General features: G+C 44.8%; 1 protein-coding gene across 1 annotated transcript in view; it reads right to left on the minus strand.

Annotated features, from left to right (window-relative positions):
• LBHD2 (LBH domain containing 2) overlaps positions 1–13375 on the minus strand; it is a 764964-nt gene extending 751589 nt beyond the window's left edge. Inside the window, exon 1 of the mRNA XM_069737791.1 lies at positions 13352–13375. The gene's annotated coding sequence lies outside the window, so the exon portion shown is untranslated. The remainder of the gene's footprint in view (positions 1–13351) is intronic.
• Between the last annotated feature and the right edge of the window lie 1967 nt (positions 13376–15342).

Genomic DNA, 15342 nt, shown 5'->3' on the forward strand with positions numbered 1-15342 from the left:
CTCTGTGTCCAGCGTTTTGCCCCTGTGTCCAGCGTTCTTCTCTGTTCCCCCCAGATCGCCGCTCTCAAGAAAAAAAAAAAAAAGTTCTTCTTACCTGGCCGTGCTCCTGCGGCGGGCGAAGTCTCCACGCAGCTGCAGCGTGCACTCGCCGGCGACTGACAATGATGTCAGACGCCGGCGACATGCACGCACGCTGCGGCTGACGTCAGCTGCCAGCCTCAGATTGGCTGGCGGCTGTTAACTATTGACGTGCGGGCCCGCGCCCGCACGTCAATAGCTTTAAACAGCTGCAGCGTCGGCGCTAAGGGCCCGGTTAGCCTGCGGCTGCCGGTAGGGGCCTGGTGAGCAGATGAGACGGGGCCCAATGCGGGCCCCCTCTGCCCACCGGGCCCCATACGCCAGTCATGGCCATCATGCCCTGATGGCGGCCCTGGGAGTGGATCCCTATATATTGGTCCTGCGAATGCTCTGATCCAGACGGATCACAGAGGAATCAAATCTCTTTGGCCAGAGAAGCCATGGATTGTGGCAGTGATGAAACCCTCTCAGGAGAAGTAGGTACACTGGGATAAACTGCGATCGGCGGCAGCGGAGAGCTCCTGAGCGTATTTGGGGTGACCGGGTTTGCAGCGTGAAGAAGACTGCAAGAGTCTTATTAGAACTTTTGGGAGCTTTATACTGGTCATGCGTATTTAAGACCAGGGAATACTGCAGTATGTACTGCGGGGGAGGTGGGGTGCGGGAGAAGCGCCTCCTTACCTGGATCCTGAGTCCCCAGAGTCCGCTTTGGATTAGCGCTGTCCTCAGCGCTGAATACCGCCGGGTCCTATGCAGCAGCAGCTTCCGGATGCTAGCTCATGTCCGGAAGAGGTAGGAGAATGTAGATGGCCACCAAGAGTATGCTGGAAGCGCCAGAATAGGGGCAGAGCCCCCTACACAAGGCCGAAGCTGGGGGCTAAGTTTTCGGTGCCGCCCTCCAGACCCAGCACTTACCAAAGAAGCTGCCAGATAGGAGTACGCAGCTCTATCCAGCAGGTCAGAAATATAGAAAACTCCCTCTGCTGTCGCTGCTTGGATGGTGCAGGGATAAAGAGGAACCCTCAATCCCCCATCCCTTTAATAGAGAGGTGGAGAGAGACCGTCCGCTGCCTTGCATCATCCGCTAAACATGGTGATGCAGTGGGGGCTGCTCAGACACCAAAAGGGGGTGCCTCTGTGCATCCACGGAGTTCAAGCCCCTGGGTGGACAGGGCTGGCTGTCCGGCATTAGGCCTGGCTGCAGAAGAGGGTACATGGAGGCAACACTCCATTTGCTCATCTGTTGATGGTGTGGGGAGATCGGTACCCTTTAAGGGACCCGTCTCCCCTAAAAATCAGCCCAGGCATGGCGTCCCACGTAGCAGGAGAGGATACGGAGAGGCGACACTATCCGTGCTCGCCTGTTAGTCCGGGGAGATCAGAGCCTTGAAAGGATCCGTCGACCCTTCATCCGCTTGGAAAAAGCAAAATTAAAATGATAAGAGTTTTAGGTCTGAATGCAAGACCCGTCCGTGTGCCTCCTATGGACACTAAGCAAGAACTGGTTCTCTGGGAGCCAGCATGAAGGTGTATATACTGCAGGGGAGGAGCTAACTTTCTTTGTATTCACTTCGTGTCAGCAGCATACAACCCATGGTCTATGTCCCCTAATGAGGCGAAGGAGAAAACCCTCTTTTTAGCAGGTTTCTGTTCCGGAAGGGTCTTCTTTTTATCTGTGGCCATTTCCAGTATGTCAAGGGCAGGCCCGAAGACATATTCACCCTTAAAAGGGAATGGAGCACAGCTTAATTTTTTATGTAACGTTTCCGCTCCACATTTTAAGCCCCTAGGCCCTCCTGGCAGAGTTGGATTGGACCATGGACCTGGCAGCAATGTGAAACGATTCAGCTGAGGCATCAGCCAGGAATCCAGCTGCATTTTTCAACAGCTGAAGGGAATCTAACAGTTCTCCTCTCGAGGTCCCTCTGGCTACATGACTCTCAAATAGATCCATCCATTTAAAGAGGGATTTAGCAACACATATGGAAGCTATATTACACCGTGTGCACAATTATTAGGCAAGTTGTATTTTGATCACGATACTTTTTATACATGTTATCCTACTCCAAGCTGTTCAGGCTTGAGAGCCAACTACCAATTAAGTAAATCAGGTGATGTGCATCTCCAATGAGGTGGGGTGTTGTCTAATGACATCAAAACCCTATATAAGGTGTGCCTAATTATTAGGTAACTTCCTTTCCTTTGGCAAAATGGGAAAGAAGAGAGATTTGACGGGCTCTGAAAAGTCCAAATTTGTTAGATGTCTTGCAGAGGGATGCAGCAGTCTTGAAATTGCCAAACTTTTGAAGGGTGATCACCGAACAATCAAGCGTTTCATGGCAAATAGCCAACAGGGTCGCAAGAAGCGTGTTGGGCAAAAAAGGTGCAAAATAACAGCCCATGAATTGAGGAAAATCAAGTGTGAAGCTGCCAAGATGCCATTTGCCAACAGTTTTGCCATATTTCAAAGCTGCAACGTTACTGGAGTAACAAAAAGCACAAGGTGTGCGATACTCAGAGACATGGCCAAGGTAAGGAAGGCTGAAAAACGACCACCTTTGAACAAGAAACATAAGATAAAACGTCAAGACTGGGCCAAGAAATATCTTAAGACTGACTTTTCAAAGGTTTTATGGACTGATGAAATGAGAGTGACTCTTGATGCTCCATCACATGCCTTCAACTACTCCACAGCGTGGCTGGCCAGTAAATGTATCAAATAAAAAATAATGACATGGACCCCTTGTTCACCTGATCTGAACCCCATAGAGAACCTGTGGTCCCTCATAAAATGTGAGATCTTCAGGGAGGGAAAACAGTCCACCTCTCGGAACAGTGTCTGGGAGGCTGTGGTGGCTGCTGCAAGAAATGTTGATCGTAAACAGATCAAGCAACTGACAGAATCTATGGATGGAAGGCTTTCGAGTGTCATCATAAAGAAAGGTGGCTATATTGGTCACAAATTTTTTGGGGTTTTGTTTTTGCATGTCAGAAATGTTTATTTCTAAATTTTGTGCAGTTATATTGGTTTACCTGGTGAAAATAAACAAGTGAGATGGGAATATATTGTTTTTGTTGCCTAATAATTCTGCACAGTAAGGGTATGTGCACACGTCAGGATTTCTTGCTGAAATTTTCCTGACAAAAACCGAACATTTCTGCCAGAAATCCGCATATGTTTTTTTCGCGTTTTTTGATGCGTTTTTGACGCGTTTTTCCCAAATGCATAGAATTGCAGGAAAAACGCAGAAAATCCGCAAAAATCATGAACATGCTCATTTTTTTACCGCAATGCGTTTTTTTCGCGGAAAAAAACGCATCCATGTGCACAAAACATGCAGAATGCATTCTAAATGATAGAATGCATAATGTATACGTTTTTAATGAGTTTTTATAACCTGAACGTGTGCACATAGCCTAATAGTTACCTGCACAAACAGATATCCTCCTAAGATAGCCAAATCTAAAAAACAAAACCACGCCAACTTCCAAAAATATTACGCTTTGATATTTATGAGTCTTTTGGGTTGATTGAGAACATAGTTGTTGAGCAATAATAAAAATAATCCGCTAAAATACAACTTGCCTAGTAATTCTGCACACAGTGTAGTTTTGAGTGAAGTAGTCGAGGTCTCCCAGGATTTTTTTTTATTTAGGAGCCTCTCCACCTTTCTATCCATAGGGTCTTTTAGTTGAGAGGCGTCCGCGAGGGGGAGAGCAGTTTTCTTAGCTACTCTCGCAACCTGAACATCTACTTTCGCAACCTGAACATCTACTTTAGGAACATCCCAGCTGACATTCACCTTCTAGAGGGAATCTATGCTTTAGCTCTGAAAGGGTGCTCAATACATTTTTCCGGAAATTCCCATTCTTGGGAGATCATGTTCATGATGTTCTTGTGGACCGCGAATCCTATTTGCCTGTCTGCTTTCAATCCTCCAAACATCTGATCTTCTACTGTTTGGGGAACCTGTTCCTCCTCAAGGCCCATAGTGTTATGAACCGCACTTATAAAATCTTCCATGTACTCTGTATAAATAAAGTATTTTCTGGCGTCAGATGGTTCTTCCCATTTCCCCAAGGCCAAACTGTAAGAGTCCTCAGAGTCTGAGTCAGAGTACTCAACCTGCAGTTTCTTCTTTTTAGGGAGGGATAGTCCAGGAGACGGAGGTGTAAAGGCAACCAAGGAGGATTGGACCTCCTGTTTTACTAGGGTACAGATTTCGTCCAGGAGTGAGGGATGTTCGGCCCTAACCACCTTGTCCGTACACTCCTGACATAACTCCTTTTCCCACCGAGATGGAAGTTTCTTAGTACAGAAGGCACATTTAAGGACTTTTCTGGCCAAGTTTTTGTGGGCAGACTTGCCTCCCTAGAAAGAGAGGGGAGAGAAGTATCACTAAAAGGAACCCACTAACACTATGCAAGGCCCGAACTAGGACCCTCCCCGCCCCCCCATTTCCAGTACTTACTAGGGCAGTGCTGGGCTCTGCAGAAGTGGGGCTAAAAGCATAAACACCTTCCATGTTGTAGGGGATTAGCCTTACCTGAGGGTGTCTTCTGGCAGGTTTGTATAGAAATAAGCCCTGCCCTCAGCACTGACAGCCATTCCTCTCCTCCTCCCTGGGTCCTGAGCAGGCTTCCGCTAACTTCCACATGCTCTGCACACCATTCAGAGGTCCGGAGGCCAAAACTAGAAGTTCATGCATTCCACTGTGGAAAACAAGACCCGGAAGTGACACACGCCTTCAGATTACATCACTTCCGGGTCACCGAACAGCACACACAGGAGGAGGAAGACAGGAGAGCTCAGGGAGGTGTCTGGCATGGGGATCCCTGGCCCGCTTTACCCTCACAGGGGCGCAGTTGGGCCAGGGGGTCCCAGAATCCACCAGCAAGGGGAGACGGGAGCAGCAAGGAGGAGGAAAAGGCAAAGCCCATGACCACCAATGCACGGCTACATTAGAACAGGTAACTGCAGTCGCCAGCCACGCAGCATACCCAAAACATCTCCATGCCCCATGGAGGGAGGGGCTTTTAACCTCTTTGCGCTTCCTGCCCCCTATTAGGGCGTGGAGACAACCTCCTATGCTGTCGTGGAAGGTGACTACAGAAAAATGACATTTTTTTTAAGAACAAAAATCAAACACATTCATACATAAAGAATATATTTAATAGTAACATCACCAATTCAGCTTCCACTTTTGTTTTTCTTTTAATACAGAAAAATTATAATTTCTTACCCTCAAAATAAAACTAAACGAAGAAAAAAAAAAAAACGACAGTGATTAAGCATTTTGACGAGCCGTGGACATTCATCTCATCTATCACCACACCAGGATTGTTTTTTTTACGATGATTGCAGGTCGTTCTTATCCTGAAGATCTGAAGCGTCGGGTTGGAAAGTAATAATCATCCGCTTCAGCAGAAATGTCATTTAATATATGCAGATGCCCTGTTATATAACATGCACAGTGAAAGCCGGGGCAGGCATTGCCGAGATGGTAGTATAACCCCCATCATTCTGTATTTGTGAAGACTCCAAAGTCACAAATCATTGATACTGCTTTGATTCACTGTTTTACAGTACACTTGTCTTGAGGTTTAGACACTGAAGTCACACGTACAGCTGCAGTGAAAACATTTAGTTTTCAGCTTGGGATGTGACTAGAGCATATAACTCAGAGAAGAGAAATAAAAATAAATAAATAAAAAAATGTAAAAACGTTCACAACCTTCTTCACTTGCCGATTACAAAATGATGATCAAAAGCAAAGCGACATCTTAAATATTCATCTTAAAGTGTCAAAACAAAAGGGTTGAAGCTCTCAGAAGGAGAACAGGGTGTAACGCGCAACATATTAGATCAAGTCTCACCTGATTAAAGTCAGAAAAAAAAACTAAAGTGAAGGGGCTATACAGAGGTGTACTAGATGATAATCCATAATGATCTGTGAGCGCGGATCATCCCCTTCATGACCCAGCCTATTTTGACCTTAAAGACCTGGCCGTTTTTTGTAATTCTGACCACTGTCCCTTTATGAGGTAATAATTCAGGAACGCTTCAACGAATCCTAGCGGTTCTGAGATTGTTTTTTTCGTGACATATTGGGCTTCATGTTAGTGGTAAATTTAGGTCGATAATTTTTGCGTTTATTTGTGAAAAAAATGGAAATTTGGTTAAAATTTTAAAAATTTTGCAATTTTCACAATTTGAATTTTTATTCTGTTAAACGAGAGAGTTATGTGACACAAAATAGTTAATAAATAACATTACCCATATGTCTACTTTACATCAGCACAATTCTGGAACCAAATTTCTTTTTTGCTAGGAAGTTATAAGGGTTAAAATTTGACCAGCGGGGGCGTGGCTTCGGTGCCGATGGAGAAGCACCTGTGAAGAGGGAGCTCCAGGGGATTTGTCCCAATTAAGCTACTTACAACGCGTTAAGGAGATCCCTTTTGCCATATAGACCCCTTTTAATACCTCCTGACTCATCGGAGATCCTCTACACCCAAATTCTGGGCTAATTTCTCCTCATTTGGGACTTTTAAGCTGTGCCAACCCGTCTAGGCCTCAGGCCTCAGGCCTGCTGCTGCCCAGTGGATCCATCCGCGCTGTGCAGGGAGGATTTTTGACTCCTGCATCTGGGAATATAACCTAAAACAGGTTCATCTTCACCTCCCAAGGTTCCCCTGGCCGGCCACCCAGCAAAGGAAAACGCAGAGTTAAGTTACAAGCATCTGCGACCCGGCTCTAGCTGAAGACAGAAGGTAAAATAGTCCCTTCCCGCGATCCTGCAGTACCGCCGGGGATCCGCTCTCAGCGGCCGCTACCCACGGGCGGCGAGAGCGAAGCTGCAGCGGCACCTACAAGCAACTCACAGCCGGCCGGGAAGCTGAACACTCCCGGCCGACTGCTCCGGAGAAAGACCCGGTGACTATCTCCAGAAGGCCGGCGCCGGAGCGTCGGCGGCAGAAGAAGAGCCAAGACTCCTCCCACCCTGGGAGCAGCGCCGCCGGGACCCCATCGTCAGCGCCTGTCAGGCGCGAACTAGTACAGAGCCACAGCGGCGCTGCCGCTTTCCAGGAATTCCCCGCAGCTGCGGGGAGAGGATCCCCCGGCCGACACTCCCGGGTAAGAAGACCCGGACCGCAGTTACAGACACAGACGCGGCAAGTACCGGAGCTCCGGTCTCAGACGGAGACCTGAAGCTCCGCCCCTCCTGTCAAGACCGGGACGCCGCCGACGCCGCCGGAGATAACAGCAACGACTACGGACGGTGTGGGTGGTCACAGAGCTGCAGCGGCGCTGACTCAGGTAAACCGCCCCAGCTCCTGACCCCCATCGGGCACTGTATGTCACACCGAGACTAGTGGATCCGGCCCCTTCACTCCGAAGACGCAACTATTAGCGGTGCTGCCGATACATTGGCACCGCTCCCTACCACCAAGTTCTCCTCCTCCCCAGCAATCCCGGACCTGTCGGGCAGTCCCTGGGGCACACTACTGCAGAGCAGTCTTGGTGGGGCACTGGCTCGATCCCCCCTCCACCTCTCCTCACCACCCTGCAAGCCCATACAATTTGAGGGCTCCAATAAAATAATCAATATATATCAGCTGGAGGCATATGTGTTCGGCCATATAATAAAGAAGTAACTAAATATTCAGCAAAATCATCAACCAGGATCCCAAGTATTTGTCTATGGGAAGTAGTCCCGGCAGCACCAGTTAGGAATCTCCCCAGAACTGACAACAGAGAGCAATAGCTCTATATCCTGAGTTCTCCTCTGACTTCTTGTAAAAAGGAGCATTCCCTACATTAACAGATAACTAAGGGGAAAGGTTGAAACTCAGTACCATTGCATTCAACTCCAATACACAAAAATTAATTCAGCCAAGGCACCAACCTCTACACCTTCTATCTGCTAAAATGAGCGGCACTAAACCCAAAGGAAAAACCGCCACATCCGCGCCACTAAGATCCCAATACAGCCAGAAACAGGAAAAAACCCTAAGTCGCAGAGACCAGGAAAAAACCAGGCGTAATTCCTTCTCATCTCCTAGGCCCAGATCCAGGTCCCCTAGGAGAGACCAACCTAACCTTCTAGAATACGAGTCTTTTAGCAAGTCCCCAACCAGCAAACCTTCCCCAATAAAGATGGACTCATCGTCCAGCCTAAAAAGATCGAACCCAGGCGCAACAAGTGAGAAATATATATCCACGGTAAATCATTCAGAAGTAGAAGACGAGTTTGACTCTAGTGACACCTCTCCTAACCCGACTCCCATGAAGAGTAAAACTAAATATGACAATTCAGGCTCCTTCGTAAGCCCTAACCCGCCAGACTACGAAGACTTACTCAATAAACTATCATCTAAAATGGACGAAAAATTGAATATCGTCGTAAAAACACTAAAGACCGAAATGGATCATAACTTCCAAAAATACTGTGACAAATTAGACAACATAGACAGACAATTATCCAAACACGAAGAAAGAATCAACAGGCTCGAACACAGGTCATCAATCTCATTTGACGAACTTGATCGAGTCAATATCGAATTAAAAAACCTACGCTCCAAGATGGCCGACTTGGAGGACAGGAGTAGAAGGAATAACTTAAAAATCAGGGGTATCCCTGAAGACGTGCCCCAAGACCGGCTATCTCAACACATAAAAGACATATTTAAATCAGCCTTACCTGATCTATCAGACCTAGACCTAACAATTGACAGGGCCCACCGACTGCCAAAGCCTCCTAAAGTCGCCGCTGATTTACCAAGGGACACCATCCTCAAAGTTCATTTCTTTAAAACTAAAGAAGCCATTCTCTCTTACCTGAGGGATAAAAAATCCTTCCCAGACCCTTATAAAAATCTGAAGGTTTTCCCCGATTTTTCCAAAGACACCCTGGAGGGTCGCAGGGAGTTCAGGCCTGTCACATCAGCTCTCCGCGACAGAGGCATAAAATATAGATGGGGCTTTCTGCTCAAACTTCTAGTCTCCTTCCGGGAAAAAATCATCCCGATCTATTCGGTCGAGGAAGGAATGGACTTCGTCAAATCATTGAGTCGCTGATCGTTTATGTTATACATATGTGGTTAAGCTTTTTTGTAAGGGGTCTCCTTTTCCCTTCATCATTTCTTGGGACAAACCCCTTAATCCCGTCCACATGTACTAACCCCCTTTGTTTTTCTTCTTTTAGGTAGCTCCGTCGACCTACCAGTTCTGTTCTAACTTTCCTTCTCTTTAGGTACCCACCAAGTTTTGGCTGATTTGTGGATACAATAGAGAAGAGTTCTATTTAGGTCTTTGTATTCCTATTACGATTTATGCTTGTTTTCTTCTAGATTTCATCAGCTCTTGTTATTCTACTTGTAAATATGTCATTTAAGATAATCTCCTACAATGTAAGAGGGCTGAATAGCCCACAAAAAAGACATGCTTTGTGGAGAGAGTTGATCAGCCTTCAGACTGACATTGCATGCTTACAGGAGACAAAATTCCTGGCGGGGAGTCACCCCTACTTTAATCATCGTAGCTTTCCTCATATTTTTGAGGCCTGTAACTCCAGCAAAAAAGCGGGGGTGATTACCCTGATCAGGAATAGTGTACCTTTCGAGTTCATTGAGGAATATGCTGATCCAAAAGGTAGGTACCACATCCTGATATGTAATATTAATGGCCAAGAATGCACCATAATTAACACATACGCCCCAAATAAAAACCAGATTAGCTTTCTGTCCAAGCTCCTGAAAAAAATCAATAAGGTTAAGAAGGGTAACCTCATCTTCCTAGGTGACTTTAATACCATCCCTGACAAAACGCTTGACTCTTCCTCTGGCTTGAGACCAGCCTCAGAGGTCCTGAATTGGTGGCTGGATAAAAATGAGCTCTATGACACCTTTAGATGTCTTAACTCCACATCAAGAGAATACACTCATTTTTCTTCGGTCCATCATTCAGCATCCAGGATTGACCTGATATTATCTGACATTTTCTCTCTCGAAAAATTCAAAAAGGTGGACATAGGGGACAGGACACTGTCGGATCATTCCCCTGTCACTGCAGAAATTAGCCTTGGCCCCTCCCTAAAAAACTCTAAAGCATGGAAATGCAGCTCATTTATCATTCATGATCCCATCCATGCGACAACGATTCGTAATAATATCTCCCACTATTTCAATGAAAACCCTCCAGAAATCACTAACCCCGCAACCAATTGGTGCGCCCACAAAGCAGTTATTAGAGGCACCCTAATAAGCATATCCTCTAAAATAAAAAGGGAAAAAAGAGCAAAAATCCAAAATCTTCAAAAAGACATTCGTGACTTGGAAAAATCTTTAATTAGCCTCCCTTCCCCCTCATCCAAACTCCAAACAGACTTAAACTCCCTTAGGCAAAACCTAAGATCCCTCCTGTTCTCACTTTACGAAGCAGCCCTCAATTCCTCCAAATTCAAGGTATATTCCTCCCTGAACAAGCCAACCAAATATATGGTAAATAGAATAAAAAAATTTTAGAATTCACAACAAAATTAACAGAATTTCTTCCCTCTCTGACAATTCCACCTTGTCTCATCCCCAAGATATAGTTAATGAATTTTCCAAATACTACTCTAAATTATATAACCTAAATCTAGACCCATCATCACCCCCACCAAAAGATTCGGACATCAAAGCCTATCTCGCCAAAATCAACCTTCCTTCCCTTACAAAGGAAGAAATCGAATCTCTATCGGCCCCTTTCTCCTCTTCAGAAGTTGAAGAGGCCATCAACCACCTTAAATCGCAAAAATCCCCAGGGCCAGAAGGCTTTTGTAATTCTTATTACAAAGCCTTCGCAACAAATTTAATACCTCACCTGGTAAAATTATTTAACTATGCATCCAATTCAGGTTCCTTTCCTCCAGAAATGCTGGAGGCCTCAATCGTCCTTATCCCAAAGCAAGCGGCCAACCCTATGGCCACTAGTAGTTATAGGCCTATATCCCTTCTGAACTCAGACATCAAATTGTTCTCAAAAATTTTGGCCAATAGACTTAGCGTTATCCTCCCCAGACTAATAGTCAATGATCAAATGGGGTTCATAAAAAATAGGCAACCTGCTGACGCCACCAGAAGGATTTTGAACCAAATTAAACTCACTAATAAATTCAAAACCCCTACAGTTTTTGTTTCCTTAGACGCTGAAAAGGCCTTTGATCGTATAGATTGGAGCTTCCTCAAACACACCCTCAAAAAATATGGTTTTAACGACAAACTTATTTTCTCACTCATGACATTATATCAAGGCCCTACAGCTAAAGTCACCTGCAATAACCATATCTCTGACCCCTTCCATATCAACAACGGCACTAGACAAGGTTGCCCCCTATCCCCTTTGCTCTTTAATTTGGCTCTCGAACCTCTGGCTGAAAGCATTAGACAAAATTCTTCCATTACAGGCATACTTACCAATAAACGTCACCATAAGCTCAGCTTATTTGCAGACGACATAATTTTAACCCTAACCAACCCAGTTGTCTCCACTACAGAAACTATCAAAGAACTTGAAAAATTTGCATCCCTTTCCAAATTCAAAATTAACGGTTCAAAATCTAACATCCTACCCATCCACCTCAGCAAAAAGGATACCAATTCCTTAAAAAACGTAATATCATTCAAGTGGTGCAATGAAGAATTCCCATACTTAGGGATCATAATTAACAAAAACCTTGATAAGACTGCCTCCTCAAACCTGGGGAAGATAGATGAAATACTTAAAAAGGATTGCACCACTTTTAATGATAAAAGTTTGTCCTGGTGGGGGAGAAATCTAACAATTAAGATGTTTACCCTACCAAAAATTTTGTATATCCTGAGATGTATCCCCCTTCCCATCCCCACACCTTCCTTGTTGAAGATCCAATCAAAGCTAAATAAATACATTTGGAATGATAAAAAGCCCAGAACAAGTACCAGATCCCTTTACAAGACAAAAATCCACGGAGGAATGGATCTCCCAAATATTACGGCCCACTATAATACACTCCTACTTAAACAAAGCTCGCCCTGGTGGTCAGACCAGAGCGAGCCTGCATGGCTCGACTTGGAGGAAGAGATTAATGGAAGAAAACCCCTTAAATCCATCATCCTCAAAGCTATTTCCAGTTCCCCCAACAAAACCCATAACCACCCAATTTTTCAGGCGATTTCCCTCGCTTGGTTTTCAACTCTAAAAAAGGGGAATAATACTCAAAGCAGCCCCACTCATCCCAAATTACCCTTGTCACTTGTCTACTCAATTTTGAATCTTCCCCTACCCCCTATATGGGCTGACTTAAAAATTCAAACAATTGGCGATATTTACACTGGGTCTAAACCCATGGACTTCAGTTCACTAAAAAGTAAATTTAATGCCCCCTCATCTCTTTTCTTTGAATATATGATACTGAGGGAAAACCTAAGCATATTTCTCAACCTCAAACTGAAATTCTCGGAGTCTTCTTCAAAAATTCTATCCAATCCAAATCACTCTATTTTCTGCAGTCACAAGTTCATTTATAATACTTTCAATAAAGATGAATCATTGGTCAAAAGCGCAGCTCTCATAACCTGGGAAAAATCCTTAGGTCTCTCCGCCTCCATAGACGATTGGGAGGAGGCCTTTTCGGCATCTTACCAATCTACAATTTCAATGTCCCTTCTGGAGTCGCACTTCAAGGTGTGCTCCAGGTGGTACTACACCCCAGCAAGACTGTCCCACATCAGCCCATCCAACTCCCCCATATGTTGGAGAAACTGTGGTCATAAAGGTGACCTTTTACACATTTTTTGGAGCTGCCCCACTGCGGCCCTCTTTTGGCTGGAAATCTCTTCAATCATCTCTAAATTGTCAGGTTCCCTTTTCACACTCTCCTCACAACTAGCCCTTCTCTCCTTGGACACCAACCTTGTTGACAGATCCTTACTGCGTATAGTCTTGCATATCTGTCTGGTTGCAAAAAAATCCATTGCATGTCATTGGAAAAAGGCCACTCTGCCCAACGCAGCCTTTGTCATCAAGCTCATGATGCAACACAGAGAGCTAGAGCTCAAATTTGCCTTACTCAATAATGAATTTGGCAGATTCTACCAAAAATGGCATATATGGGAGCAGCATTATCCTCCTTGAACAACCAACATTCTCAAATTGGTTTATGTCTACATAACTGCTCACAAGATCTTCTCTCTCCTTCCCTTCCCACACTAAACTTCGATTTTGCAGCTGTAATTGTTGGATATTTACAAGTTTTCTCACAAGGGTCGTCCCCTTGTATTGTTTAGATACATCGATGTTGATTCGTATTCTGCCTATTTGCCTTCAAGGGCTGCGTCCCTTGCATTACTCTTCGTTGAATTGTTATTATTCTTCAAAGTTCTTGTCTTGTATTGTCTTTGCCCTCCCTTATTTCCCTTTCTCATATCCTCTCCCTCCCTCCCTCCCCCTCCCTTTTTATTCCCCGCCCCTCCTCTCCAGGTCAAGACACAAAATTCCAATAAAGTTCTTTGGAAAAAAATAAATAAATAAATTTGACCAGCGATTTCTCATTTTTACAGCAAAATTTACAAAACCATTTTTTTTAGGGACCACCTCACATTTGAAGTCAGTTTGAGGAGTCTATATGGCTGAAAATACCCAAAAGTGACACCATTCTAAAAACTGCACCCCTCAAGGTACTCAAAACCACATTCAAGAAGTTTATTAACCCTTCAGGTGCTTCACAGCAGCAGAAGCAACATGGAAGGAAAAAATGAACATTTAACTTTTTAGTCACAAAAATAATGTTTTAGCAACATTTTTTTTTATTTTCCCAAGGGTAAAAAGAGAAAATGGGCACCAAAAGTTATTGTACAATTTGTCCTGAGTACACCGATACCCCTTATGTGGGGGGAACCACTGTTTGTGCACACAGCAAGGCTCAGAAGGGAAGGAGCGCCACTTGACTTTTGAATGAAAAATTAGCTCCAATCATTAGCGGACACCATGTCGTGTTTGGAGAGCCCCTGAGTGCCTAAACATTGGAGCATCCCCACATGTGACCCCCTATTGGAAACTAGACCCCCCAAGGAACTTATCTAGATGCATAGTAAGCACTTAGAACCCCCAGGTGCTTCACAAATTGATCCGTAAAAATGAAAAAGTACTTTTTTTTCACAAAAAAATTCTTTTAGCCTTAATTTGTTCATTTCCACATGGGCAACAGGATAAAATGGATCCTAAATGTATTGGGCAATTTCTCCTGAGTACACCAATACCTCTCATGTGGGGGTATACCACTGTTTGGGCACATGGCAGGGCTCGGAAGGGAAGGAGCGCCATTTGACTTTTTGAATGAAAAATTAGCTCCAATCGTTAGCTGACACCATGTCGCGTTTGGAGAGCCCCTGTGTGCCTAAACATTGGAGCTTCCCCACATGTGACCCCATTTTGGAAACTAGACCTCCCAAGGAACTAATCTAGATGTGCGGTGACCACTTTAAACCCTCAAGTGCTTCACAGAGGTTTATAACGAAGAGCTGTGAAAATAAAAAATCATTTTTCTTTCCTCAAAAATTATTTTTTAGCCCACAATTTTTTATTTTCACAAGAGTAACATGAGAAATTGGACCAGAAAAGTGGTTGTCCAGTTTGTCCTAAGTACGCTGATACCCCATATGTGGGGGTAAACCACTGTTTGGGCAACACGTCGGGGCTCGGAAGGGAAGTAGTGACTTTTGAAATGCAGACTTTGATGGAATGGTCTGCGGGCGTCACGTTGCGTTTGCAGAGCCCCTGATGTGCCTAAACAGTAGAAACCCCCCACAAGTGACCCCATTGTAGAAACTAGACCCCCCAAGGAACTTATCTAGATATGTGGTGAGCACTTTGAACCCCCAAGTGCTTCACAGAAGTTTACAACGCAGAGCCGTGAAAATAAAAAAATCATGTTTCTTTCCTCAAAAATGATGATTTAGCAAGCAATTTTTTATTTTCACAAAGGTAACAGGAGAAATTGGACCCCAATAATTGTTGCCCAGTTTGTCCTGAGTATGCTGGTACCCCATATGTGGGGGTAAACCACTGTTTGGGTGCACGTCCGGGCTCGGAAGGGAGGGAGCACCATTTGACTTTTTGAATGCAAGATTGACTGGAATCAATGGTGGCGCCATGTTGCGTTTGGAGACTCCTGATGTGCCGTAACAGTGGAAACCCCTCAATTCTAACTCCAACACTAACCCCAACACACCCCTAATCCT

Source organism: Ranitomeya imitator, chromosome 1 (assembly GCF_032444005.1).
Source record: "Ranitomeya imitator isolate aRanImi1 chromosome 1, aRanImi1.pri, whole genome shotgun sequence".
Classification (NCBI taxonomy): domain Eukaryota; kingdom Metazoa; phylum Chordata; class Amphibia; order Anura; family Dendrobatidae; genus Ranitomeya; species Ranitomeya imitator.